General features: G+C 45.4%; 1 protein-coding gene across 1 annotated transcript in view; it reads left to right on the top strand.

The window, feature by feature from the left end:
- Positions 1 to 27695, top strand: part of BANK1 (B cell scaffold protein with ankyrin repeats 1) — a 1166863-nt gene that overhangs the window by 471725 nt on the left and 667443 nt on the right. The gene's annotated exons all lie outside the window — the stretch shown is intronic.

Below are 27695 nucleotides of genomic sequence, written 5' to 3'. Positions count from 1 at the left end.
AGATGGCATCACTGGTAATAAAACTGGCCAAGATTGATAGGACTATGATCATCTTAAGACAGTTCTGTCACCTATGTAGGCTTACAGTTTGTGAACAAGGGAATAGGCTACAGATTTCTCCATAACTCACACACAGGTCCCAGTGGCAAACGCAGGATTTCTAAAGGTGGGTTTCCATAGGATGTCCACAATCTCCCGCTCTGCGGAACATTGAAGAAAGTGAGGGAGTCTGGGGGAGCGGTAGAGAAGTTATAGTAATGACCCTGGACATTAATGTAAATATTAGTCTTTTTATACACTGAATAGTTAATGGAATACAGTATTAATATTTAACACTATAGATGGTCTGTAGTATTGACTGCATCAAACATTTAAATAATATAAGTGGTCAGGAAAAGGTTATTTATACCATAATAAATAAACAAACATAATAGAACCAGTACTACACTTTCTAAGCACACATTCTTCCACCTCATGGTAAGGCTCCTGTCTCTTCTTCCTGGTAGCTACTCTCTGGTCCAATGCAATGAATAAGGACTCAGATCCACACATACGGCAAACTTGGTAGAAGAAGCTGCTACCACTGGGCATGTGCAGTAGCTCTGCTCTGTCCCGTAAACTGCATGGGGATGCAGTCAGTTTACCTACAATCAAAATCCCGACGGTCAAAATACCGACAACCATTGACCGATGGTCAAACTACGGACAAGGTAAAAATACCGACATGGTCAAAATACTGACACTTAAAATACAAGTTCAAAATTCAGACATTTAAAATGCCGACAGGTCAAAAAGCCGTCATGAGTTTTTCATCAAAACCGACTTGTTCATACTTTACCATTCCAGTGGACCTGGAGGAAGAACATTATAGTGTGCTGAGTGCAGTGAGGCACCGTGCCTAAAGCATGGCGACCGCAGTGAGCCATGTGAGGGGACGCGGTACACTTATACGTTGTCCATGTCGACCTATGATGACATACACACACAAAAAGATAAAAACTAGAGATGTGCACTTGAAATTTTTCGGGTTTTGTGTTTTGGTTTTGGGTTCGGTTCCGCGGCCGTGTTTTGGGTTCGACCGCGTTTTGGCAAAACCTCACCAAATTTTTTTTGTCGGATTCGGGTGTGTTTTGGATTCGGGTGTTTTTTTCAAAAAACCCTAAAAAAACAGCTTAAATCATAGAATTTGGGGGTCATTTTGATCCCAAAGTATTATTAACCTCAAAAACCATAATTTCCACTCATTTTCAGTCTATTCTGAACACCTCACACCTCACAATATTATTTTTAGTCCTAAAATTTGCACCGAGGTCGCTGGATGACTAAGCTAAGCGACCCAAGTGGCCGACATAAACACCTGGCCCATCTAGGAGTGGCACTGCAGTGTCACGCAGGATGGCCCTTCCAAAAAACACTCCCCAAACAGCACATGACGCAAAGAAAAAAAGAGGCGCAATGAGGTAGCTGTGTGAGTAAGATAAGCGACCCTAGTGGCCGACACAAACACCTGGCCCATCTAGGAGTGGCACTGCAGTGTCACGCAGGATGGCCCTTCCAAAAAACACTCCCCAAACAGCACATGACGCAAAGAAAAAAAGAGGCGCAATGAGGTAGCTGTGTGAGTAAGCTAAGCGACCCAAGTGGCCGACACAAACACCTGGCCCATCTAGGAGTGGCACTGCAGTGTCACGCAGGATGGCCCTCCAAAAAAACACTCCCCAAACAGCACATGACGCAAAGAAAAAAAGAGGCGCAATGAGGTAGCTGTGTGAGTAAGCTAAGCGACCCTAGTGGCCGACACAAACACCTGGCCCATCTAGGAGTGGCACTGCAGTGTCACGCAGGATGGCCCTTCCAAAAAACACTCCCCAAACAGCACATGATGCAAAGAAAAAAAGAGGCGCAATGAGGTAGCTGTGTGAGTAAGCTAAGCGACCCTAGTGGCCGACACAAACACCTGGCCCATCTAGGAGTGGCACTGCAGTGTCACGCAGGATGGCCCTTCCAAAAAACACTCCCCAAACAGCACATGACGCAAAGAAGAAAAAAAGAGGCGCAATGAGGTAGCTGTGTGAGTAAGCTAAGCGACCCTAGTGGCCGACACAAACACCTGGCCCATCTAAGAGTGGCACTGCAGTGTCACGCAGGATGGCCCTTCCAAAAAACACTCCCCAAACAGCACATGACGCAAAGAAGAAAAAAAAGAGGCGCAATGAGGTAGCTGTGTGAGTAAGCTAAGCGACCCCAGTGGCCGACACAAACACCTGGCCCATCTAGGAGTGGCACTGCAGTGTCACGCAGGATGGCCCTTCAAAAAAATACTCCCCAAACAGCACATGACGCAAAGAAAAATTAAAGAAAAAAGAGGTGCAAGATGGAATTGTCCTTGGGCCCTCCCACCCACCCTTATGTTGTATAAACAGGACATGCACACTTTAACCAACCCATCATTTCAGTGACAGGGTCTGCCACACGACTGTGACTGAAATGACGGGTTGGTTTGGACCCCCACCAAAAAAGAAGCAATTAATCTCTCCTTGCACAAACTGGCTCTACAGAGGCAAGATGTCCACCTCATCATCATCCTCCGATATATCACCATGTACATCCCCCTCCTCACAGATTATCAATTCGTCCCCACTGGAATCCACCATCTCAGCTCCCTGTGTACTTTGTGGAGGCAATTGCTGCTGGTCAATGTCTCCACGGAGGAATTGATTATAATTCATTTTAATGAACATCATCTTCTCCACATTTTCTGGAAGTAACCTCGTACGCCGATTGCTGACAAGGTGAGCGGCGGCACTAAACACTCTTTCGGAGTACACACTTGTGGGAGGGCAACTTAGGTAGAATAAAGCCAGTTTGTACAAGGGCCTCCAAATTGCCTCTTTTTCCTGCCAGTATAAGTACGGACTGTCTGACGTGCCTACTTGGATGCGGTCACTTATATAATCCTCCACCATTCTTTCAATGGGGAGAGAATCATATGCAGTGCCAGTAGACGACATGTCCGTAATCGTTGGCAGGTCCTTCAGTCCGGACCAGATGTCAGCATCAGCAGTCGCTCCAGACTGCCCTGCATCACCGCCAGCGGGTGGGCTCGGAATTCTGAGCCTTTTCCTCGCACCCCCAGTTGCGGGAGAATGTGAAGGAGGAGATGTTGACAGGTCGCGTTCCGCTTGACTTGACAATTTTCTCACCAGCAGGTCTTTGAACCCCAGCAGACTTGTGTCTGCTGGAAAGAGAGATCCAAGGTAGGTTTTAAATCTAGGATCGAGCACGGTGGCCAAAATGTAGTGCTCTGATTTCAACAGATTGACCACCCGTGAATCCTTGTTAAGCGAATTAAGGGCTCCATCCACAAGTCCCACATGCCTAGCGGAATCGCTCTGTGTTAGCTCCTCCTTCAATGTCTCCAGCTTCTTCTGCAAAAGCCTGATGAGGGGAATGACCTGACTCAGGCTGGCAGTGTCTGAACTGACTTCACGTGTGGCAAGTTCAAAGGGCAGCAGAACCTTGCACAACGTTGAAATCATTCTCCACTGCGCTTGAGACAGGTGCATTCCACCTCCTATATCGTGCTCAATTGTATAGGCTTGAATGGCCTTTTGCTGCTCCTCCAACCTCTGAAGCATATATAGGGTTGAATTCCACCTCGTTACCACTTCTTGCTTCAGATGATGGCAGGGCAGGTTCAGGCATTTTTGGTGGTGCTCCAGTCTTCTGTACGTGGTGCCTGAACGCCGAAAGTGTCCCGCAATTCTTCTGGCCACCGACAGCATCTCTTGCACGCCCCTCTCGTTTTTTAAATAATTCTGCACCACCAAATTCAAGGTATGTGCAAAACATGGGACGTGCTGGAATTTGCCCATATTTAATGCACACACAATATTGCTGGCGTTGTCCGATGCCACAAATCCACAGGAGAGTCCAATTGGGGTAAGCCATTCCGCGATGATCTTCCTCAGTTGCCGTAAGAGGTTTTCAGCTGTGTGCGTATTCTGGAAACCGGTGATACAAAGCGTAGCCTGCCTAGGAAAGAGTTGGCGTTTGCGAGATGCTGCTACTGGTGCCGCCGCTGCTGTTCTTGCTGCGGGAGTCCATACATCTACCCAGTGGGCTGTCACAGTCATATAGTCCTGACCCTGCCCTGCTCCACTTGTCCACATGTCCGTGGTTAAGTGGACATTGGGTACAGCTGCATTTTTTAGGACACTGGTGACTCTTTTTCTGAGGTCTGTGTACATTTTCGGTATCGCCTGGCTAGAGAAATGGAACCTAGATGGTATTTGGTACCAGGGACACAGTACCTCCAACAAGTCTCTAGTTGCCTCTGCAGTAATGATGGATACCGGAACCACGTTTCTCACCACCCAGGATGCCAAGGCCTCAGTTATCCGCTTTGCAGCAGGATGACTGCTGTGATATTTCATCTTCCTCGCAAAGGACTGTTGGACAGTCAATTGCTTGGTGAAAGTAGTAAAAGTGGTCTTACGACTTCCCCTCTGGGATGACCATCGACTCCCAGCAGCAACAACAGCAGCGCCAGCAGCAGTAGGCGTTACACGCAAGGATGCATCGGAGGAATCCCAGGCAGGAGAGGACTCGTCAGAATTGCCAGTGACATGGCCTGCAGGACTATTGGCATTCCTGGGGAAGGAGGAAATTGACACTGAGGGAGTTGGTGGGGTGGTTTGCGTGAGCTTGGTTACAAGAGGAAGGGATTTACTGGTCAGTGGACTGCTTCCGCTGTCGCCCAAAGTTTTTGAACTTGTCACTGACTTATTATGAATGCGCTGCAGGTGACGTATAAGGGAGGATGTTCCGAGGTGGTTAACGTCCTTACCCCTACTTATTACAGCTTGACAAAGGCAACACACGGCTTGACAAATGTTGTCCGCATTTCTGTTGAAATACTTCCACACCGAAGAGCTGATTTTTTTGGTATTTTCACCAGGCATGTCAACGGCCATATTCCTCCCACGGACAACAGGTGTCTCCCCGGGTGCCTGACTTAAACAAACCACCTCACCATCAGAATCCTCCTGGTCAATTTCCTCCCCAGCGCCAGCAACACCCATATCCTCCTCATCCTGGTGTACTTCAATCCATCCTCATGTGAAGCTGAACCACTAGCCATGAACATAGGCCAGGGCCTCAGCCGTTCCTTGCCACTCCGTGTGGTAAATGGCATATTGGCAAGTTTACGCTTCTCCTCCGACAATTTTATTTTAGATTTTTTAGTCCTTTTTTTACTGATATTTGGTGTTTTGGATTTTACATGCTCTGTACTATGACATTGGGCATCGGCCTTGGCAGACGACGTTGCTGGCATTTCATCGTCTCGGCCATGACTAGTGGCAGCAGCTTCAGCACGAGGTGGAAGTCGATCTTGATCTTTCCCTATTTTTGGAACCTCAACATTTTTGTTCTCCATATTTTAATAGGCACAACTAAAAGGCACCTCAGGTAAACAATGGAGATGGATGGATACTAGTATACTTATGGATGGACGAGCGACTGCCGACACAGAGGTAGCTACAGCCGCGGACTACCGTACTGTGTCTGCTGCTAATATAGACTGGATGATAATGAGATAAAATTAAAATATATATATATATCACACTAGTACTGCAGCCGGACAGGTATATATATATTATGTAATGACGGACCTGCTGGACACTGTCTGTCAGCACTGCAGACTCCTAAAGTAAGCTACTAGTATCAAGAAGATAGAAAAAAAAAACACGGGTAGGTGGTATACAATTATGGATGGACCAGCGACTGCCGACACAGAGGTAGCTACAGCCGTGGACTACCGTACTGTGTCTGCTGCTAATATAGACTGGATGATAATGAGATAAAATTAAAATATATATATATATCACACTAGTACTGCAGCCGGACAGGTATATATATATTATGTAATGACGGACCTGCTGGACACTGTCTGTCAGCACTGCAGACTCCTAAAGTAAGCTACTAGTATCAAGAAGATAGAAAAAAAACCACGGGTAGGTGGTATACAATTATGGATGGACCAGCGACTGCCGACACAGAGGTAGCTACAGCCGTGGACTACCGTACTGTGTCTGCTGCTAATATAGACTGGATGATAATGAGATAAAATTAAAATATATATATATATCACACTAGTACTGCAGCCGGACAGGTATATATATATTATGTAATGACGGACCTGCTGGACACTGTCTGTCAGCACTGCAGACTCCTAAAGTAAGCTACTAGTATCAAGAAGATAGAAAAAAAAACCACGGGTAGGTGGTATACAATTATGGATGGACCAGCGACTGCCGACACAGAGGTAGCTACAGCCGTGGACTACCGTACTGTGTCTGCTGCTAATATAGACTGGATGATAATGAGATAAAATGAAAATATATATATATATCACACTAGTACTGCAGCCGGACAGGTATATATATATTATGTAATGACGGACCTGCTGGACACTGTCTGTCAGCACTACAGACTCCTAAAGTAAGCTACTAGTATCAAGAAGATAGAAAAAAAAACCACGGGTAGGTGGTATACAATTATGGATGGACCAGCGACTGCCGACACAGAGGTAGCTACAGCCGTGGACTACCGTACTGTGTCTGCTGCTAATATAGACTGGATGATAATGAGATAAAAATAAAATATATATATATATCACACTAGTACTGTAGCCGGACAGGTATATATATATTATGTAATGACGGACCTGCTGGACACTGTCTGTCAGCACTGCAGACTCCTAAAGTAAGCTACTAGTATCAAGAAGATAGAAAAAAAAACCCACGGGTAGGTGGTATACAATTATGGATGGACCAGCGACTGCCGACACAGAGGTAGCTACAGCCGTGGACTACCGTACTGTGTCTGCTGCTAATATAGACTGGATGATAATGAGATAAAATTAAAATATATATATATATATCACACTAGTACTGCAGCCGGACAGGTATATATATATTATGTAATGACGGACCTGCTGGACACTGTCTGTCAGCACTGCAGGCTCCTAAAGTAAGCTACTAGTATCAAGAAGATAGAAAAAAAACCACGGGTAGGTGGTATACAATTATGGATGGACCAGCGACTGCCGACACAGAGGTAGCTACAGCCGTGGACCACCGTACTGTGTCTGCTGCTAATATAGACTGGATGATAATGAGATAAAATTAAAATATATATATATATATATCACACTAGTACTGCAGCCGGACAGGTATATGTATATTATGTAATGACGGACCTGCTGGACACTGTCTGTCAGCACTACAGACTCCTAAAGTAAGCTACTAGTATCAAGAAGATAGAAAAAAAACCACGGGTAGGTGGTATACAATTATGGATGGACCAGCGACTGCCGACACAGAGGTAGCTACAGCCGTGGACTACCGTACTGTGTCTGCTGCTAATATAGACTGGATGATAATGAGATAAAATGAAAATATATATATATATCACACTAGTACTGCAGCCGGACAGGTATATATATATTATGTAATGACGGACCTGCTGGACACTGTCTGCAGAATGCGTTTATAAAAACACCACACGACGAGTGTTTAACTTTTTCAGGCAGACAATCACAATATACTGGTGGTCAGCAGACAATCACAATATACTGGTGGTCAGTGGTCACTGGTCAGTCACACTGGCAGTGGCACTCTGGCAGCAAAAGTGTGCACTGTACTTAAAATATGTACTCCTGCTATAACTGCTCCCCAGTCTCCCCCACAATTAAGCTGTGTGAGCAGTGAGCACTCAGCACAGTCAGATAATGATATACAGTATTACATATGATGCAGCACACTGGGCTGAGCACAGATATGGTATGTGACTGTGTCACACTGTGTATCGTTTTTTTTTTCAGGCAGAGAACGGATTAATTAAACTGGTGGTGGTCACTGGTCACTGGTCACACTATCAGCAAGTAGTACTCCGTCCTAAGCAGACAATCACAATATACTGGTGGTCAGTGTGGTCACTGGTCAGTCACACTGGCAGTGTGGCACTCTGGCAGCAAAAGTGTGCACTGTACTTAAAATATATTATTTATGTACTCCTGCTCTAACTGCTCCCCAGTCTCCCCCACAATTAAGCTGTGTGAGCAGTGAGCACTCAGCACAGTCAGATATACAGTATTACATATGATGATGCAGCACACTGAGGCTGAGCACAGATATGGTATGTGACTGTGTCACACTGTGTATCGTTTTTTTTCAGGCAGAGAACGGATTAATTAAACTGGTGGTCAATGGTCACACTATCAGCAAGTAGTAGTACTCCAGTCCTAATATGCTCCCCAAAATTAGTAAATACTAAATAGTGTCTCTAACTCTCTACTCTCTTCTCTATAAACGGAGAGGACGCCAGCCACGTCCTCTCCCTATCAATCTCAATGCACGTGTGAAAATGGCGGCGACGCGCGGCTCCTTATATAGAATCCGAGTCTCGCGATAGAATTCGAGCCTCGCGAGAATCCGACAGCGGGATGATGACGTTCGGGCGCACTCGGGTTAGCCGAGCAAGGCGGGAAGGTTCGAACCTGCCTCGGACCCGTGTAAAAAGGCTGAAGTTCGGGGGGGTTCGGCTTCCGAGAAACCGAACCCGCTCATCACTAATAAAAACGTGTGTCGATTTTTGACCTGTTGATATTTTAAATGTCTGTATTTTGACCGTGTCGACATTTTAAATGTTGGTATTTTGTCCTTGTCGGTATTGTGACCTTGTCAGTATTTTGACCATCGGGAATTTGATTGTAGGTATGCCATACTGACCTCACTGCATGATGTGGCTGCAGCTCTAGTAACTGCATTATATTGCATTGCAATTGTCATAATTTGAGCCACTTGCCAAGATAAGGGGGGTTTCCGGCAAACACCCCCCCCCCCCCCAACACACACACACACGTTTTCCTATGGCCTACTGCTGTGAAAAGTACACACACATCCTTTTACAGTCTGTGAGGGCGAAAGGCCAAACTAAAGGGGGTACACAAAGTGATTTTTGCTTCATTTAGTCAGATTGCTTAGAAAAGAAGCATATATCGCTCCGTGTGTATGCCCTATAGCAATAGCGATGCATGGCCCGCGCGTCACTATCGCTGACACTGGATTGACAGGCAAAATCTAGTCAGGTCGCTCACTTCATAGCTGTGTGAAGTGAGCACCTCTCCCCCCCCCCCCCCCCCTCCGCTCAGAACACATTGCGCTGTGCAGAGGGAGAGATGTGTGCTGAGCGGTCTGTGATAGATCGCTCAGCACACATCTCCCCGTGTGTACCCCCCTTAAAAATCTCCTGATACAGATCAATCACCTAGCTTGCTAAATACAGAATTGAAACTGACATTCATTTGAACAAACTATGGGGGTAATTCCGAGTTGATCGAAGCAGGAACTTTGTTAGCAGTTGGGCAAAACCATGTGCACTGCAGGGGAGGCAGATATACCATGTGCAGAGAGAGTTAGATTTGGGTGTGGTGTGTTCAATCTGCAATCTAAATTGCAGTGTAAAAATAAAGCAGCCAGTATTTACCCTGCACAGAAACAAAATAACCCACCCATATCTAACTCTCTCTGCACATGTTATATCTGCCTCCCCTGCAGTGCACATGGTTTTGCCCAACTGCTAACAAAGTTCCTGCTGCGATCAACTCGGAATTACCCCTCATGTTTTTATGTTTTCATTAAGGATAGAATTTGACAGGATATACATTCTGACAATACCATATTTTAAGATCAGATAACGTGAATGATCACCTCAAGGCCCAATACATGAAGTCAGATTAGAAATGATGGGGTATATTTACTAAGCAGTGATAATAGTAGAGAAGTGAGCCAGTGGAGAAGTTGCCCCATCAACCAATCAGCACTGAAGTAACATCTATAATTTGCATACTATAAAATGATACAGAGCTGCTGATTGGTTGATGGGGGAATATCTCAACTGGCTCACTTCTCCGCTCTTATCACTGCTTAGTAAATGTACCCCGTCCCCTATAGCTAATGATGTACTTTGCCTTTGCATTAAGTATAGAATATATAATATCCAATGACCAATTCCTGAGTGATTTACATGTATCTGTAAATACACTAGTTTAGGGTGTTTAACTAAAAAACAAATCCTGTACAGTAAACTCCACTTATGCTTGTTCTGGTGTCGTTGCTTCTGTTGATGAGTAGTGAATAAAAGACACGCCTGCATTGGGTACCAAACGCTTAAAATTATTAATGTTCACTGGATGGTACTGCAGGAAAATATGAATTATATCATTCAGCAGATGGTGGCAATTCTTAAAGCTTGATGTAATGAAAGTCATAGTTCTAAAGTGTTTGAAGTTTGGACTGTTGATGTAACATTTACACTTTTGTACCAGGGCTGTAACTACGTGTGTGCCATCGGTGCCTGGCACACAGCGCAGTCGCCCTGAGGGCACAAGTGCCCGCATCCCCATTCCAAGGGGCCCAAAGTCTGTGGCAGTGTAATGAGTCAAAGTGACTCATTACAAGCCGCCTGTGTGTGCTGCCACTAGAGCGAGGAGAGGAGCATCTCTGGGGGCAGGGGAGGAGGAGGGAGGGGGACTTGGGAGCCGCAGCAGCGCACTGTAACTGGTGGCAGTGCCGCTGCAGCTGTCCCTCTCCTTCCACATTGGCTGGCCGTCGCCGCTGCTGTTAATGCTGGGATGTAGGAAGCACAGACCGGATTTACCAGCAGCTGCATCGAGAAGCCTGAGTCAGCGGAGAGAAAAACAGTATCTATCTACTATATATCTACAGTATCTATCTATTTATCCAGGGCCGTAACTAGGTGGCACACAATGCATATGCCTGCGTAATGTGTAAAAGGGGGACTCTACCTGCCGTAATGTGTAAAAGTAGACTCTAACTGCTATAATGTGTAAAAAGGGGACTTCACCTGCTGTAATGTGTAAAAGGAGGCTCTACCTGCCGTAATGTGTAAAAGGGGATTCTGCCTGCCGTAATGTGTAAAAGGGGACTTTGCCTGCCACAGTGTGTAAAAAGGGGACTCTACCTGACATAATGTGTAAAAGGGGCTCTACCTGGTGTAATGGTGCTACTGTGCGGTGTAATATGAATTGTTATTATATTATGGCCACACCCCTTCCCCATGAAGCCACGCCCCTATATTTTTGGCATGTGCCTACATTGTGCATTGGTCCTGTACTAAATAAGGGGGGGGGGGCACGCCAATGCCGTTTCTTGCACACAGCGCTAAAATGTCTAGTTACAGCACTGTTTTGTACAGTGCAATTCTGTGATTTCTGTGCATTGCTTAGGTGCACTACCCGTTTGTGAGTCTTCAAAGAGCAGAACTGCTTGTTCCTACTGAAAAATAGCAGTGACTACATCTATTCTCTATGTGCCCTCTGTAGACATTTTGTGGGTTAAAAGTCTCATCATTGCAGTCCCCACTCCCTTTGGCCCAAGGAGCCCTAACACCCCATTGGAGATGACATATCAACCTCTCAGTTCCATCTCCTCTTCATCCATTTAAACCCATTCACAATAAAATAGGTTGTCTTATTCAATAGTCATTGTCTCTCCAATTTGCAATAACTTTATTTTATATTGCTACATTTACAACACATGTGATTGGCTTCTATCACCTTAGATAGTTCAAACATCAGCCTATCCCAAAAGTAAGTTCCTGATATTTTGGGCAGGGATATGGTATCATAGCCTTTCCACTTACTCCATGTGATCTATTATCAGATATTATTTATCATTCACAAGCTCCTCGGTTAAAGGCCCGTATACACGGGGAGATGTGTGCTGAGCGATCTAGCACAGATCGCTCAGCACACATCTCTCCCCCCACTCTCCACACAGCGCGATGACGGGGGGGACTCTCACTTCACACAGCGGTGAAGTGAGCGATCGACTAGATTGTGCCTGCATGCAGTACAATCTAGTGCCGGCGATAGCCGCTATCGCTATGGGGCATACACACAGAGAGATCCGTACTTGATTTATAAGCAATCTAGTCAGATTGCTTAGACATTAAGCATGGATCTCTCCATGTGTACCCCCCTTAAGAATGAACAATATATTTTATCAATAACCCATTTAAGTTCCTTATATTTTCAACCAGAATTTATGTAAAACAGTAAAGGCCCGTATTCACGGGCCGATGTGGGAGAGATCCCACCGCTCAGCACAGCGCGATGTGTGCTGAACGTGCGGGGGGAGACAGGGGGGCCACTCACCAATCTAGCACCAGCTATAACGATGCGCAGGGCTGCGCATCGCTATCGCTGTGGGGGGTACACACGGAGCGATCATGCTTAAAATCTAAGCAATCTAGTCAGATTGCTTAGATTATCGCTCCGTGAGTACCCCCCTTTATTTTGTATAGGGCTCAAATATTCCACAGCGCTTCTAGAAAACATTTATTCACATCAGTCCTTGCTCAGGGGAGTTTGCAATCTATCCCTATCACAAGGACTCACATAATGCACACACTATAGTAAATTTTGTCAGGAGACAACTTCCGTTCATGCAGTGCACGCTGTTATGTCTCCTGCTTGCAACTTTAATGGATGAGTCCGTTACTTATAATAAAAATGTGAAAAACATTTTTTCCGCATGGTGAATAGACCACTTGAAGTTGGATCCATGTTGATTTTTATGTCTGACATAAGATACACATTTCTTTTCTGCCATGTGCATTTAAAATGTACACACATACTTCTGTTTATGCATTTTGTGTACTTTTAATTTGTGTTTCCTTACTTCTACAGGGGAGAAACTGTGTGTATCCATACAGCACTTTTTGCACTTTTTTTGCACTGCATGATAACACTGGTCACTTTCAGTAGCAGTTTGCAGTTTATTGATATATGCCCTTGTCTTTATATGCTACCCAGATACATGTTGTAATGTATGCTGTGTTTGGAGCATTGCAAGGAAGTAACAGAAGGAGGACTTAACAGAGACTGATACAAGAGCATTTTGTTCGTAATTCCGGTATGCACATAAACCACTTCTTTTGTATATGTTGAGCACTGAAGGCGCAGCGTTTTACTACGATCATATATATATACACACACATATATAATATAAATATACATTAGGGATGTGCGTCGTCCCTTTTCTCGGGTTTTGTGTTTTGGTTTTTGTGTTTTGGTTTTGAATCTGCATCTCCTTTGTATTTTGGATCTGAATTGGTTTTGCCAAAACCACCCTTGTGGGTTTTGGTTTTCGATTTATATTTAAAAGAATAACTCATAAAAACAGCTAAAATCATAGAATTTGGGGGTGTTTTTGCTCCTACAGTATTATTAACCTAAATAACATTCATTTCCACTAAATTCCAGTCAATTTTGACCACATCACAATATTCTTTTCATCCAGCGATGGATCTTGCAGGTTTTCAATTCCATATAAGGGACTCAGTGCGATTGCACTTCCTTTGCCACGATGTCTGCAATAAAGTGGAAATATGTTGAATTAATACAAAAAATAGTTGTGTATATTGGTAAAAAAAAATTCTACATGGTACTACATACCTTGCGTAAAGCTGGATGAAGCGGAATCTTCTCCAGGTCAAAAATAACTTTCAGGAACATTGAGGCTGAAAAAAATCTGCACAGATGATTACAGCATCTAAAAATATATATTATACAATATATTTTTCATTGTTTGTACTGTGGTCAAAATTGCCTGGAAATGAATGTTATTAAGGTTAATAATACTCTAGGAACAAAACAGAAAAAAGGCCAAATCATGGGATTTTAGCTGTCTTTGTACATTTTTGGGACAAAATCAGCATAAATGGGCTGACACAGATCTTTATCAATAACTAGATCAGGGGCCCAAGGGAGGTAGAGTATGTATGTAGTGAAAGGATTGATTAGTAATTTAATTTAATTTGTTTGATTTTAAAAATGCAAATTAATCATTGGGGCATTGGTGATGGTCTTTAATGCATAGACAACAATTTTTATTGGTTATATTATTACACTAATCTAACTTTTACTAATCCAACTTTTACTTTTTCTTTCATTTTACATGCCCCAAATTAAGCTGTCTATGCCTTTCCTCTCAATTGTTTGTCCTTCATATCTATCAAGTATCAACAAACACGAACAAAGTGAGGTATAGCACACACTACAATTAGTACAAAAAATTTACCAAATACAGTGTCACACAATACGTGTATGAGTTAAAGATAATAATAGAACGCTACAGTTTAATTACACCAACAGTGTTGCACAATATGTGTATGAGTAGGGAATAAAATATATTACTGTGGTACTACCTTCAACCACAGCATCACACAATACGTGTATGCATCAGAGACAGTAATCGAACACTGCGGTTGACCTTCACAAACAGTGTCACACAATGGGGGATATTCAATTGTTTGAAAAGTCAGTTGGGTGACTTTTTTCCCCTATCTAATAGAGAGGAAAAAACAGACACCCAACCGACTTTTCAAACATTTTAATTTCCCCCCATTACATGTATGAGTAGGTAATAAAATATATTACTGCAGTATCACCTTCACCCACAGCGTCACACAATATGTATGCGTCAGAAATAATAATCAAACACTGCGGTTGACCTTCACCAACAGCGTCACGCAATACATGTATGAGTAGGAAATTAAATATATTACTGTGGTTCCACCTTCACCCACAGCATCACACAATAAGTGTATGCATCAGAAATAATAATCGAACACTGCAGTTTACCTTCACCAATAGCATCACACAATACGTGTATGAGTAGGAAATAAAATATATTACTATGGCACCACCTTCACGTACAGCATCACACAAAACGTGTATGAGTCAGAAATTGTTGTCGAACACTGCGGTTGACCTTCACCAACAGTGTTGCACAATACGTGTATGAGTAGTAAATAATAACATACTGGGACTGACCGGCAGTGTCACAGTACTTATGAAAATAAAATCAAAAATGTATAGTACACTGGGGTACAGCACAAAAAAAATAATTATATATATATATATATATATATATATATATATATATATATATATATAGTCAGGTCCATAAATATTGGGACATCGACATAATTCTCAGATTTTGGGCTCTATACACCATCCCAATGGATTTGAAATGAAACAAACAAGATGTGCTTTAACTGCAGACTTTCCGCTTTAATTTGAGGGTATTTACATCCAAATAAGGTGAACGGTGTAGGAATTACAATAGTTTCTATATGTGCCGGGACAATTGACTCAAAAGCTATTTCATGGACAGGAGTGGGCTATTCCCTTGTTATTTCATCATCAATTAAGCAGGTAAAAGGTCTGGAGTAGATTCCAGGTGTTGCATTTGCATTTGGAATCTGTTGCTGTCGACTCTCAATATGAGATCCAAAGAGCTGCCACTATCAGTGAAGCAAGCCATCATTAGGCTGAAAAATCAAAACAAACCCATCAGAGAGATAGCAAAAACATTAGGTGTGGCCAAATCAATTCTTAAAAAGAAAGAACGCATCAGAGAGCTCAGCAACACCAAAAGACACGGAAGACCACTGAAAACAACTGTGGTGGGTGACAGAAGAATTATTTCCCTGGTGAAGAAAAACCCCTTCACAACAGTTGCCAAATCAAGAACACTCTCCAGGAGGTAGGTGTATATGTGTCAAAGTCAACAATCAAGAGAAGACTTCACAAGAGTGAATATAGAGGGTTCACCACAAGATGTAAACCATTGGTGAGCCACAAAAACAGGAAGACCAGACTATAGTTTGCCAAACAACATCTAAAAAAGCCTTTACAGTTCTGGAACAACATCCTATGGACAGATGAGACAAAGTTCAACTTGTACCAGAGTGATGGGAAGAGAAGAGTATGGAGAAGGAAAGGAACTGCTCATGATCCAAAACATACCACCTCATCAGTGAAGCATGGTGGTGGCAGTGTCATGGCGTAGGCATGTATGGCTGTCAATGGAACTGGTTCCCTTGTATTTATTGATAATGTGATCAGGCCCGGCGCTACCCGCTCAGCGAAGGGATGCAGTGCAGGGAGGCGCTGGGACGGATAGGCGCTTCCCCTGCTCTGCATCCCTTCCCTGCTGCGCCGTCCTGTCCCCCCTCCTGCTGCTGCCAGTGCTGTGTCTGTCACTGTATGACAGGCACTGGCAGCGGGCACCTGCAGCATGAAAAGCCTCCTCCCTTCCCTCACCTGTGCTGTGTGACAGCGCCGAGTACGGGGCAGAAGGGGGCGGAGCTACACGGGACTAAAGGGGCGTGGCTATACGACAAGAAGGGGCGGAGCTACATGGACCAGGCTGCTGTACAAAGGGAGACTGGCTTAGGTAAGTGGAGGGTGAGAGAGAAGTGTGTGTGTGTGTGTGTGTATATGGTGGGTGTGTATGTGTGTGTATATATGTGTGAATTGTGTGTGTGTGTGTGTGTGTGTGTGTGAGGTATGTCTGTGCGCGCGCTTTATGGACGCTACTACTGGGGGGGCATTACGTATAACGACGCTACTACTGGGGGGGGCATTACATGTAAGAACGCTACTACTACTGGGGGGGGCATTACGTATAAGGACGCTACTACTACTGGGGGGGGCATTACGTATAAGGACGCTACTACTACTGTGGGGGGCATTACGTATAAGGACGTTACTACTACTGGGGAGGGGCATTACGTATAAGGACGCTACTACTACTGAGGAGGGGCATTACGTATAAGGACGCTATTACTACAGGGGTGCACTACGTATAAGGACGCTACTACTACTGGGGGGGGCATTACGTATAAGGACGATACTACTACTGGGGGCACTACGTATAAGGACGCTACTACTACTGGGGGGGGGCATTACGTAGAAGGACGATACTACTACTTGGGGGCATTATGTATAAGGATGCTACTATTACTGGGAGGGCATTACGTATAACAATGCTACTACTGGGGGGAGGGCATTACATATAAGGATGCTACTACTGCGCGGAGCATTATGTATAAGGACGGTACTACTACTGGGGGCGCATTACGTATAAGAACGCTACTACTACTGGGAGGGCATTACGTATAAGGAGTCGGACGCTACTACTACTGGGGGGACATTACGTATAAGGACGCTACTACTACTGGGGGTGCACTACGTATAAGGACACTACTACTACTGGGGAGGCATTACGTATAAGGACGCTACTACTTCTAGGGGGGAATTACGTATAAGGACGCTTCTACTACTGGGGATGCACTACGTATAAGGACGCTACTACTACTGGGGGGTATTACGTATAAGGACGCGTCTACTACTGGGGGTGCACTACGTATAAGGACGCTACTACTACTGGTGGGCATTATGTATAAGGATGCTACTACTACTGGGGGGCATTATGTATAAGGACACTACTACTATGGGAGGGGGCATTATGTATAAGGATGCTACTACTACTGGGGGGGATTATGTGTAAGGATGCTACTACTACTGGGGGGGCATTATGTATAAGGACACTACTACTACTGGGGGGCATTATGTATAAGGACGCTACTACTACTGGGGGGGCATTATGTATAAGGACACTACAACTACTGGGGGGCATTATGTATAAGGATGCTACTATTACTGGGGTGCATTACATATAAGGACGCTACTACTACGGGTGGGGCATTACGTATAAGATTAATAAGATTGTGCTACATTGTGGCGTAATTTTAAATGGGGGTACTATTGTGTGGCCATGCCCCTTACTTGTGAGACCACACCCCTTTTCCCGGCGCGCGCCAAAGGAATATGGGAGGGCGCAAATTTATAGTTTGCAGGGGGGCGCCGAACACCCTAGCACCGGCCCTGAATGTGATGGCTGACAAAAGCAGCAGGATTAATTCTGAAGTATTTCAGGCAATATTATCTACTCATATTCAGTCAAATGCTTCAGAACTCATTGGATGGCACTTCACAGTGCAGATGGACAATGACCCGAAGCATACTGCGAAAGCAACCAAAGAGTTTTTTAAAGCAAATAAGTGGAATGTTATGCAATGGCCAAGTCAATCACCTGACCTGAATCCGATTGAGCATGCATTTCACTTTATGAAGACAAAACTGAAGGGAAAATGCCCCAAGAACAAGCAGGAACTGAAGACATTTGCAATAGAGGCCTGGCAGAGCATCATCAGGGATGAAACCCAGCGTCTGGTGATATCTATGTGTTCCAGACTTCAGGCTGTAATTGACTGCAAAGGATTTGCAACAAAGTATTAAAAGTGAAAGTTTGATTTAGGATTGTTTAGTTTGTCCCATTACTTTTGGTCCCTTAAAAAGTGGAAGGCACATATAGAAACCGTTGTAATTCTTCCTACACCGTTCACCTGATTTGGATGTAAATACCCTCAAATTAAAACAGAAAGTCTGCAGTTAAAGCACATCTTGTTTGTTTCATTTCAAATCCATTGTGGTGGTGTATAGAGCCCAAAATATGTGAATTGTGTCGATGTCCCAATATTTATGGACCTGACTGTATATATATATTTATAATTATAGGCTTTTTGTTTTTAGCATTTATAATATTCATTTTACACTGGGGCGAAGCCCCTGAATGGACAGACAGATCACCGATCTCAGATACAGCAGACAGAGCACCCCAGCTGGTACAGCAGAGCAGTAATTTACCGGGGCTAATTGTTCCACCGGTGGCTAGCTAATTAGCTCCGATAAGGTGCGGCGGGTGAAGCAGAATCCCCGGAATCAGCCCCGATTTTGTCCGAAAGCAGGGCTGTTTCACACGAAAAACGAGATTTATGGTACAGGTTGAGTATCCCATATCCAAATATTCCGAAATACGGAATATTCTGAAATACAGACTTTTTTGAGTGAGAGTGAGATACTGAAACCTTTGTTTTTTGATGGCTCAATGTACACAAACTTTGTTTAATACAGAAAGTTATTAAAAATATTGTATTAAATGACATTCAGGCTGTGTGTATAAGGTGTATAAGAAACATAAATGAATTGTGTGAATGTACACACACTTTGTTTAATGCAAAAAGTTATAAAAAATATTGGCTAAAATTGACTTCAGGCTGTGTGTATAAGGTGTATATGTAACATAAATGCATTCTGTGCTTAGATATAGGTCCCATCACCATGATATCTCATTATGGTATGCAATTATTCCAAAATATGGAAAAATCCGATATCCAAAATACCTCTGGTCCCAAGCATTTTGGATAAGGGATACTCAACCTGTAAGTTCTTACCTTTGTTAAATCTCTTTCTGCGAGGTACACTGGGCTCCACAAGGATGGGACAATGGGGTGTAGAGTAGGATCTTGATCCGAGGCACCAACAGGCTCAAAGCTTTGACTGTTCCCAGAATGCACAGCGCCGCCTCCTCTATAACCCCGCCTCCCTGCATAGGAGCTCAGTTTTTAGTTAACCAGCCCAGTGCAGTAGCAGGAAAAGAGACGACAACGGTTAGTAGCCACATACACCACTCTCTCACGACAAGAGAAGTGTCAGTGGCTAATGCCATACCAACCCAAAGAAGCTAAGTTCGTCAGGGTGGGCGCCTTGTGGAGCCCAGTGTACCTCGCAGAAAGATATTTAACAAAGGTAAGTTCTTACCATAAATCTCGTTTTCTGATCCGGGGTACACTGGGCTCCACAAGGATTGGACAATGGGAATGTCCTAAAGCAGTTCCTTATGGGAGGGGATGCACTGTAGCGGGCACAAGAACCCGGCGTCCAAAGGAAGCATCCTGGGAAGCGGCAGTATCGAAGGCATAGAACCTTATTAACGTGTTCCCGGAGGACCAAGTAGCCGCCTTGCACAATTGTTCAAGGGTCGCACCATGGCGGGCCGCCCAAGAAGGTCCAACAGACCGAGTATAATGGGCCGTAATGTGAGCAGGAGCTGACAGACCAGCCTTCACATAAGCATGTGCAATCACCATTCTAATCCATCTGGCCAGGGTCTGCTTGTGAGCAGGCCAGACACGTTTGTGAAATCCAAACAAAACAAAGAGAGAATCAGATTTTCGAATAGAAGCAGTTCTCTTCACGTAGATACGGAGAGCCCGTACCACATCCAAAGACTGCTCTTTGGGAGACAAATCAGGAGAGACAAAGGCCGGAAACCACAATCTCCTGATTAAGGTGGAATGAAGAAACCACCTTAGGTAAATATCTGGGACGAGTCCTAAGAACCGCCCGGTCACGGTGAAAAATCAGATATGGGGAACTACAGGACAAGGCACCCAGATCCGACACTCTTCTAGCAGAGGCAATAGCCAGCAAGAACACCACCTTAAGGGAAAGCCACTTAAGGTCAGCTGAACCCAGGGGTTCAAACGGAGGCTCCTGCAACGCCTCCAAAACCACCGACATGTCCCAAGGAGCCACAGGCGGGACATAGGGAGGTTGGATACGCAACACACCCTGAGTGAAAGTATGAACATCAGGTAAAGTCGCAATTTTTCTCTGAAATCACACCGACAAGGCCGAAATATGAACCTTGAGGGAGGCCAGACGCAGGCCTAAATCTAGGCCCTGCTGCAGAAAAGCCAAAAGTTTGGCTGTACTAAACTTGGAAGCATCATAATTATTAGATGCGCACCAAACAAAGTAGGAATGCCAGACCCTATAGTAAATCCGCGCAGAAGCCGGTTTCCGGGCCCGCAACATAGTTTTAATGACCTCTTCAGAAAAACCCTTAGCCCTCAAGACGGAAGCTTCAAGAGCCACGCCGTCAAAGACAGCCGGGCTAGGTCCTGGTAGACACAGGGGCCCTGAATGAGGAGGTCTGGGCGTTGTGGAAGCAGAAGTGGACGCTCTGACAATAGGCCTTGCAGGTCTGAGAACCAGGGCCGTCTGGGCCACGCCGGAGCTATGAGAAGCAGATTTCCTTTTTCTTGCTTGAACTTCCGAATTACCCTGGGCAGGAGTGACACCGGAGGGAACACGTACGGCAGCCGAAACCTCCACGGCACCGCCAGCGCATCCACGAATGCTGCTTGAGGATCCCTTGTCCTTGCTCCGAAGACCGGAACCTTGTGATTGTGTTGAGACGCCATCAGATCTACATCTGGAAGACCCCACTTTTCCACTAGGAGTTGAAACACTTCTGGATGGAGGCTCCACTCGCCGGCATGCACGTCCTAACGACTGAGAAAGTCCGCTTCCCAATTCAGAACTCCCGGATGAATATTGCCGATATGGCCGGTAGATGGCGCTCCGCCCAACGTAGAATCCGTGAGACTTCCTTCATTGCCAAACGGCTTCGAGTGCCGCCTTGATGACTTATGTAAGCCACTGTGGTGGCGTTGTCCGACTGTATTTGAACAGGACGGTTCTGAATTAAATGCTGGGCCAGGTTCAACGCATTGAAGACCGCCCGCAATTCCAGAATGTTGATCGAGAGGAGAGATTCCTCCTTGGTCCACCAACCCTGAAGGGAGTGTTGCTCCAGCACCGCACCCCAACCTCTTAGACTGGCATCTGTCGTCAACAGGACCCAGTTGGATATCCAGAAGGGACGGCCACTGCACAACTGTTGGTCCCGGAGCCACTAAAGTAGCGACAGACGGACCTACGGAGTCAATGAGATCATGTGAGGCCTGATCCGGTGAGGCAGGCCGTCCCACTTGGCTAGAATCAGCCTCTGGAGGGGGCGAGAATGGAATTGAGCATACTCCCCCATGTCGAATGCTGAGACCATGAGGCCCAGCACCTGCATCGCCGAATGTATCGACACTTGCGGACGAGAAAGGAAGCAACGAATCCTGTCCTGAAGCTTCAGGACTTTCTCCTGAGACAAGAACAACCGCTGGTTGTGAGTGTCCAATAGCGCTCCCAGGTGCACCATGCTCTGAGCAGGGACGAGGGAGGATTTCTTCCAGTTGATGAGCCACCCGTGGGCTTGTAGAAACCGGACCGTCACATCCAGATGACACAGGAGAAGTTCCCAGGATTAACAAGTCGTCCAGGTACGGCAGTATCCTGACCCCTTGACGGCGGAGTACCACCGTCATCAGTGCCATTACTTTGGTGAAAACTCGTGGAGCCGTTGTTAAACCAAAAGGTAACGCCCGAAACTGGTAATGAAGGTTACCAATAGCGAACCTCAGGTATTGATGATGTGACGCTGCTATAGGAATATGCAGGTAAGCATCCTGTATATCCAGGGAGACCATTTAGTCCACAGGTTCCAAGGCCAGAACTATAGAGCGAAGGGTTTCCATACGGAACTTGGAAACCTTCACAAACTTGTTCAATGCCTTAAGGTTGAGAATGGGCCGTGAGGACCCAATCGGTTTCGGGACTAGAAACAGCGGAGAATAGTACCCCTGGCCCCTCCGAGCAAGAGGCACCTGTACTACAACTCCTGTATCCAGGAGGGTCTGTACCACCGAATGCAGAGTGTTTGCCTTTGTCTTGTCCAACAGGACGTCTGTCTGGCAAAATCGATGAGGGGGTCGGTTTTTGAAAGCTATGGCGTAACCTCGAGTGACGACTTCCTGTACCCAGGCATCTGAAGTGGTCTTCAACCATGCCTGGGTATACCCTAGAAGCCACCCCCCACCCTGGGATCCCCCAGGGGGAGGCCCGCCCCGTCATGCGGCAGGCTTATCGGCCTTGGAAGCTGGCAGACTGGCAGCCCAGGCTCTTTTGGGCTTCGGCTTACCAGGTTTGGAAGTGCGGGCCTGCTTCTGGTACGCCTGACCTTTTGCTTTACCTGAAGGGCGAAAGGACATACCTTTAGCCGTAGACACAGAAGGAGCGGTATTTGGTAGACAGGCAGTTTTGGCAGTAGCCAAGTCAGCCACTATCTTATTTAAGTCCTCCCCAAACAGAATATCTCCCTTGAAAAGGAGTGCCTCCAGGGTTTTTCTAGAGTCCAGATCCACAGACCAGGATCTCAGCCACAATATCCGGCGAGCCAGGACTGACATAGTAGAGGCCTTGGCTGCTAGGATACCGGCATCCGAAGCCGCCTCTTTATTATAGCGAGAAGCTGTGACAATATATGACAAGCATTGTCTAGCATGCTCAGAGGAGATTTCAGTATCTAACTCCAAGGCCCATGCTTCAATAGCCTCGGCAGCCCATGTAGCTGCAATAGTGGGCCTTTGCGCAGCACCCGTGAGGGTGTAAATCGCTTTCAGACAACCTTCCACGCGCTTATCCGTAGATTCTTTTAGAGACGTGATGGTAGTGACAGGCAGAGCTGAGGAAACCACCATACTGGCCACATATGAGTCCACTGGAGGAGGCGTTTCCCAATTCTTAGACAGCTCTGGCACAAGGGGATAGCGAGCCAGCATCTTCTTGTGAGGCACAAACTTCGTACCCGGGTTTTCCCAGGGTTCCTGACGTATATCCACTAGGTGGTCAGAGTGAGGTAAAACTTGTTTAACCACCTTCTGACGCTTGAACCTATCTTGTTTCTTAGGAGGGACGGATGGCTCGGGATCATCCGTAATCTGTAGAATTAATTTAAGAGCCTCCAAAAGATCAGGAACATCCACATGTGAAATACCCTCCCCATCAGCCGTATCTGAGTCAGAACCTGTGGGGTCAGTATACGTGCCGTCTTCATCAGACGAGGTGTCAGTGACAGCAGTGGATTGTGAGGAGACAAGCGCTCGCTTAGAGGACCCCTTGGACTTAGGCGAGCGATGGTCAGACTTTTTAGTAGTCAGGGACTGGTTCAACTTCTTTAACTGAGCATATAAATCGTCCGCCCACGGCGGGTTAGCTGCAGGGACCACATACGGTTGTACCGGCATTGGGGGTCCCATAGGGGGTGTTAGTTTATGAACTAGCGTATGCAGAAGCGTGGAAAAAGTGGCCCACGGTGGGTCGGTATGTGCCTCCGTTGCCACAGTCCCACTGGGGGGGCAAGGAGCCCCCAGAACCAGAGCACACAGCTGCTATATTCTACTCATATGGGTCTGTGGCTTCAGCAACACCGGCAGTGTGTTCAGCCCCAGAACCGTTACCCTCAGAAGCAGACATGATATAACTTGCAGTATGAGGTAACACAGTACAATTATCAGCAGCACTATATCTCTAAACCCAAACCCCTGTGCAGTGTAGTCAGCACTAGCAGAGATAAAGGAGAGATATGGTGACTAAATCACAGAGAAAAATACGTAATACAGTATATCTTTGTGAAAATCCTATATTAGATAAAACCTGACGCACCAAGCCCCCTCAGGTTATAGAATATAGGGATAGCAGGTTGAGTGAAAGACACGGAAATGGACACCACTCAGTTATCAAATTCACACACAGATAGTCACAATTTGTACAATGCAGAGGTTATTACTGACAATAATACTGCACTGGACTAGCTTACACAGCTATATAACAAATTATATAACAGTACACAGTAAGAACTGGATGTATATCACAGAGTAATTGTACTAGAAAACCCTGACTAAGGGGGTAATTCCAAGTTGATCACAGCAGGAATTTAGTTAGCAATTGGGCAAAATCATGTGCACTGCAGAAGAGGCAGATTTAACATGTGCAGAGAGAGTTAGATTTGGGTGGGTTATTTTATTTCTGTGCAGGGTAAATACTGGCTGCTTTATTTTTACACTGCAAATTAGATTGCAGATTGAACACACCCCACCCAAATCTAACTCTCTCTGCACATGTTAAATCTGCCTCCCCTGCAGTGCACATGGGCCCTCATTCCGAGTTGTTCGCTCGGTAAAAATCTTCGCATCGCAGCGATTTTCCGCTTAATGCGCATGCGCAATGTTCGCACTGCGACTGCGCCAAATAAATTTGCTATGCAGTTTGGATTTTTACTCACGGCTTTTTCATCGTTCTGGCAATTGTAATGTGATTGACAGGAAATGGGTGTTACTGGGCGGAAACAGGCCGTTTTATGGGCGTGTGGGAAAAAACGCTACCGTTTCCGGAAAAAACGCAGGAGTGGCCGGAGAAACGGGGGAGTGTCTGGCCGAACGCTGGGTGTGTTTGTGACGTCAAACCAGGAACGACAAGCAGTGAAATGATCGCAGATGCCGAGTAAGTCTGAAGCTACTCAGAAACTGCTACGAGGTGTGTAATCGCAATATTGCGAATACATCGTTCGCAATTTTAAGATGCTAAGATTCACTCCCAGTAGGCGGCGGCTTAGCATGAGCAAATCTGCTAAAATCCGCTTGCGAGCGAACAACTCGGAATGAGGACCATGGTTTTGCCCAATTGCTAACTAAATTCCTGCTGCGATCAACTTGGAATTACCCCCTAAATGCACTCTTTCTTACTAACACTGACTAAAAAAGGCAGGTAGAATACTTAAGTGTCATGTAAAGTCACAGCACTGACAACCAGGCGGCTTTACATAGGAGGATTTGCCCAAGCAGTCCCCGGAACAGTGAGCTGAGGGATAATGGCGCCGCAGACACTGACAGAGAGTGAGGAAAAGACAGATATGCAGCTCCAGGGCGGGAACACTTGCTAGAAATGGCACCCTGGGGCTGGGGGAGGGGCTTCAGGTCTAAGCCTTATCCCCTCTGCTGGCAAAACCACCGGGTACTGTGGGCGATATAAGAATTGGTTTAGAGAGAAAACCTGACCTGCGCCCATGCCCTGGGGTTCTAGTGGGATCGCCTGTATCCACAGTGTCCACCGCCAGCGCGCGCCGGATCGCGATAAAGACCGGGTCCCACAAGCGGGACCCACTTACCACCTCCTGAAGCGCGGCCACGCGATCCTGGAGAGCCCTAGCCTTGTGTGTCTAACGTGAAGAAAACCGGAGCCTCCGCTGTAGGTACCCGGCAACCAGGGTTCGGGAGTGTACAGCGCCGCTGGGGAGAGCTGGAGCTGCAGCAGTGAATGTCACAAGATATTTACCACCACTGCTGCCCTTGAAGTCTTCACTTTTTACCTCATAAAAAGCTTTTCTTAGGGCTGCCTGGAGCAGCCCCTCTGTTCAGTGCCTGCTTACTGCAGCACCAACTTACAAAACTGAGCTCCAGTGCAGGGAGGCGGGGTTATAGAGGAGGCGGCGCTGTGCATTCTGGGAACAGTCAAAGCTTTGAGCCTGTTGATGCCTCGGATCAAGATCCTACTCTACACCCCATTGTCCAATCCTTGTGGAGCCCAGTGTACCCCGCAGCAGAAACACACAGGTTTCACTGAACCTGTATGTTTTTGGGAGAAGGGTTTTTTGTTTTTTTTACAGGCGATCCATCTGGATAGCCTGTAAAAAAATAAAAATCAGGGAAACATCGGAAAAAAGTCAGAAAAACTGCCGTTTTTTGGACCCGATGTTTTACCGGGTATAATTGGATATCCCCCGTCCCACGCCTAAATAACTCAGTACTGACAGACAAGTCCGTCTAGTACACTCTCCACAGAGTGAAGATGGTGCCGATCACCGGGGACCTTTATAGAATCCAAAACCTGTGAGAATCCGACAGCGGGAAGATGACGTTCAGCCTTGCCTTGAGATCTGAGTAAGGCGCTTATCTCTAATAAATATATATATATATATATATATATATATACTGTATTTATATATATATATATATATATATATATATATATACTGTATATTTAATTATTTTCATTCCGGTTATTTCATAATGAAAGTAAAAAGGATGTTTTGAGATATCGCTGACATCTGATTTCTTGCAGAGATTTTTAAACACTTTAATCTCACCAACTTTTCTTTTACCGAGAATCATGTCCCATCTACTTGCGGGTCCCATGAAAAGATAACTACTGTAAATTATCCAGGACATTAAATTCATTTTTAAAAGATAGCATATCAGCACTTTTGGAACTGACTTTAAAGTATGGCTTAGGGCCATTAATTTCACATTGCTGAGCAAAAACTATTAGTTTTAGCCTCTGAGTTCTGGTTTTACTTTTGCTAAAGATTGTACAGAATAACTTCACTGCCAGACAAAAAATGTCCACATGACAGAGTTAAAATGAGTACTCTCCTACTACTAAATAAACACTCGCAGCCTACCTGTTATGCACACCAGTGCCTGCAGGAAAGTACTGGTGTCAGAACTGTTATGCACTCCAGTGTCTGCAGGAATGTACTGGTGTTTGAACTGTTATGCAAAACAGATGGACTCACAGACAAACTGGGGGATATGACATAATGTACACAGAAGGTGATAGGGTAACAAAATACACACAAAGTGAACAGAGAAGCCCAGAGGCTAAGGAACTGGGTATCTCCCTTGTATTAGAACTGCTCAGATGGAAAAGCAAGATGTTGTGTTTTAATACGTAGAGAACCCGAAATGCTGTTGCTAAGGGCAACAGCAAAACCCTAAAGGGTTACCAACGGGTGTGGCAGTAAACTCCTTGGTCAGAGATGGAATGATAGACACAAGGAGAATCTCCACAATCCTAATTCTCACTTGCAGTGCACAGGTTTTAGCTTACTGCCACTAAACTGACCCCTGACACCTAGCACAGTGAGACAGGATTAGACAGGCAAGTCTTAGAATACAGCCGCAAACTTGCTAAGTTCACAGAGTAGTAACAGAACCCCAGCAAGCTAAACGACTGACTCCAGTCTTACTGCTAGGTCTGGATTGGCAGAGTGTAATACCAAATCCCCAGGCCTATTTGCAGTAAGCAACAAACAAATACAAAGCTACACAGTACTGGCTAACTTTCATGAACTGACTAACCAACAAAGATTCAGCAGCATCTGCTTACCCTGAAAAGA

This window comes from Pseudophryne corroboree, chromosome 1, assembly GCF_028390025.1.
Source record: "Pseudophryne corroboree isolate aPseCor3 chromosome 1, aPseCor3.hap2, whole genome shotgun sequence".
Lineage (NCBI taxonomy): Eukaryota > Metazoa > Chordata > Amphibia > Anura > Myobatrachidae > Pseudophryne > Pseudophryne corroboree.
Note: the sequence above shows the minus strand (reverse complement) of the source record. Positions and strands in the feature narration are given on the sequence as shown.